The sequence below is a fragment of the Chiloscyllium punctatum genome, chromosome 41, assembly GCF_047496795.1.
Source record: "Chiloscyllium punctatum isolate Juve2018m chromosome 41, sChiPun1.3, whole genome shotgun sequence".
NCBI lineage: Eukaryota > Metazoa > Chordata > Chondrichthyes > Orectolobiformes > Hemiscylliidae > Chiloscyllium > Chiloscyllium punctatum.
Window position 1 is genome coordinate 58,749,078 of NC_092779.1, and position 3,291 is coordinate 58,752,368.

Below are 3,291 nucleotides of genomic sequence, written 5' to 3' on the forward strand. Positions count from 1 at the left end.
GCAATGGACCTTGGTTCTGCTACCCTTTTCCATGGGCCATGTCACTTCAGTGCGCCTCAAGATTTGTATAATGTGGGATAAACGTTCTTCAGTAGGAGCGTATTTCCAAAAAGGATAACAATTGTTTCCTCATGTGAGGCCTTGGAATTTGCTGAATTACTTGCACTCTGTCTTGACCAATGGTCTTCCCTTGTTCAGATATTAAGTGACCGAAGAACTTCACCTGTTGCATAAATTGAAGCTTTGCGAGACTGGCTTTGTGCCTTTCCCTCGTGCAATGCAAGGGAATCCTCCTCACATTGTTCCTCTTTCGGTGCTACTATTAATCAATCGTCTACAGATTGCAGAAGCGCAGACCCAGGGGTTAAAACAAGAGTATCCAGACTCCTGCGTAGATCCCCATTATATATGGTGGGTGACTCACAGTAACATTGACAAAGTCGTGAGAACTCATAATATTTCCCTTTGAATGAAAAAGCGAACGAGAATTGACAATCTGGATGCACCATTAGACTAAAGAATGTATTTGCTAAATCCACAGCAGGGAACCATTTACTGTCCGGTGGTAATTGAACAAATACAGTATAGGGTTTGGGAACATTTGATGCGCGCGGGACAACACTATTATTGACTGCCTGCAGGTCTTGAACAAACCTCCATTCCTCCGGTTCACTTGGAATTTTTGCCTCTTTGATCAGAAAAATGGGAGTTCCCACCGGTGAGTTTACACAGGGGATTATCTCTCTAGCCTTTGGGAAGGATTGAAAGACTGGAGTAACTCCGTCCATGGCCTCGGGTTTTAACGGGTATTGTGCTCTGCCAGGACGATAATCCGACCTCGTTTTTACTTGTATTGGTTCACAACCTCGTATATGCCCCACATCATGTTTGGCTTTTACCCATAATTCAGTAGGGACCGTTATTAATCTTGGGTCTGAGAAGTTTATCTTCGGAAACGCCAGGCCAGCCTTCTAGGCTCTTCAGAGCTGGAGGGGGTTACCTCGACTGTTCTCTTGCCTGAGTTAGACAAATTAATTTCTTCCTATATGTCCGCTCATCTGCATTGAACCACTAACCCACATCGTCCCAGAACACCCAACATTTCGTTCTTTATGCCTTTAGTACCCATGGCCCCAATCTTGCCACCAGTCACTGGACACCTTCGCCAGTGACACGCGAGGAGCACAGCCTTCCACATCAAAAATATAGAGCTTACTTGGCGTCGCAGGTACTTGACATAAGTTCACACTGACTGCACATCTGTCATCGTTTCAATAAAATTCGCACAATAACAATTGACCTGGTTTAAGCAATCTCCTGAACCAATACTTCTCTTATGGTTCCTCAGCGCTATCGTGGTGTATGTGTGCTGTGCAGTGCAGCATTTTCCCGCAAAAAAAATCGGTGTTAATAGGATTAACATGGTTACCTGCTTCCAGGGTGAGTGAATTGCTCACTGAACTCATTGCTCTCTGGCTTAATCGCCACTCATAGACATACACCAGGGGTGGTGGATTGTATTTTACAGTTTACACTTGCGAATCTTCCCTTTGAATTAACTGCAAGCCCGTCGGAGTACTGAGCAAATACAACCCCAGTCTCACTATGAGATCCCGAGCCATCAAATGTAAAGGACTGAATTCCGCTAACAGAATTGAGAATTAGAATGGATATACATTACTGATTTCACACAATATGGGTGAGGTAAAACTCTCTCATATCACGACGCCTGATGCCTCCATTGAGTTCAGGAACATTCCACTCATCTTTATTGGTGTCAACTCTCTGAACTGTCTTGATTTGAGGAGTGAACATGCTGGCCATGTATCTACCAAAATGGTAACTGGTGTACCTTCCACATATAACATAGAGGTAGGCATCGACATCTACGCATAATGGTTATATTGAACATATTGTCCACACTTCGCAATCTCAATGCTCAATATAGAGTTGGGACACATCTCAGTGCCTGTTAGGTTAGTAGAAGTGTTTAGCATTAGGGACTGTTCGTTGCCAAGTATAAAGGAAAGCGGTTTACCTGTACCTTGTGGCCTGCCCACCTCAACCTCAGTCGTCCCCTGTCAGTCACCATGCTGTCCAGCCTCCAGGACCGATTTAGGCTGTCTGTGTGGGCACTGTCTTGACCAGTGGTCCATTGCTCCGCAAAAAAAACACCAGCCAGATATATCTCTGCAAGCGCACTTTCGCGATCCCTTTCTCTTTTGTGAACTGCACCTGTGCCTCTCTCTTTTCCCGCAGTTCCTCCCTCCCATTGGCTGAACAATCATTTGCATCATAATAAGCTGAGGTTCATGTGATTGCTGTTCCATCTTTAATTTCCGGTTATGGTTCTCTTGAGCCAGGAGTTTTTCAGCATGTATCACGTATTGTTCTATCTAATTCAACTTTCCCGTGTCCCAGGTAATACACGTATATTATTACCTATTTTGTTGTTTCGTACTTTAGATTAGATTAGATTACTTACAGTGTGGAAACAGGCCCTTCGGCCCAACAAGTCCACACCGCCCCGCCGAAGCGTAACCCACCCATACCCCTACATCTACCCCTTACCTAACACTATGGGCAATTTAGCATGGCCAATTCACCTGGCCTGCACATCTTTGGACTGTGGGAGGAAACCGGAGCACCCGGAGGAAACCCACGCAGACACGGGGAGGACGAGCAAACTCCACACAGTCAGTCGCCTGAGGCGGGAATTGAACCCGGGTCTCAGGCGCTGTGAGGCAACAGTGCTAACCACTGTCCCACCGTGCCGTACTTCATTCCATTGATGAAGCTGCTCCTCAGGTGTGCCTCATATGGTGTGATCTCTGCCATCGTTATATCCTTGTTTGGTATCAGTCCACAATAGACGTTATCAACTATCGTGAGGCGCTTAAGGTACTGGGACATTGTCTCGACTTCTTTAGGGATTCTTGCTTCAATTCATTGTGGGTACGATATGCTATTGGTGATTCAGCAGACCCTGAGGCGGCGAAGTTGACTTGGAATCTTCGTGAAGTGGATCTCGTAGGGGGGCTGTAGCTCTTCGAGGCCACCCATTAAGGTCAGGAACTGATCCAGTCTTAAGACACTGTCCAGCTTCATTAGGTTGTTTTCCGTGTGTGTGTGCATGTGCGCTGGTGTCTATCTTTATTTCGAGATTTTCTTTCCCTGAAATCAGGCTCAGCCTTCAACATGTGATAAGCACTCCAATTCACAGGTTCTATTCCGTTTCTCCTTTTCTCTCTCCTCCAAAGGTGACCTCAGCATTTGCAACTGAATATTACT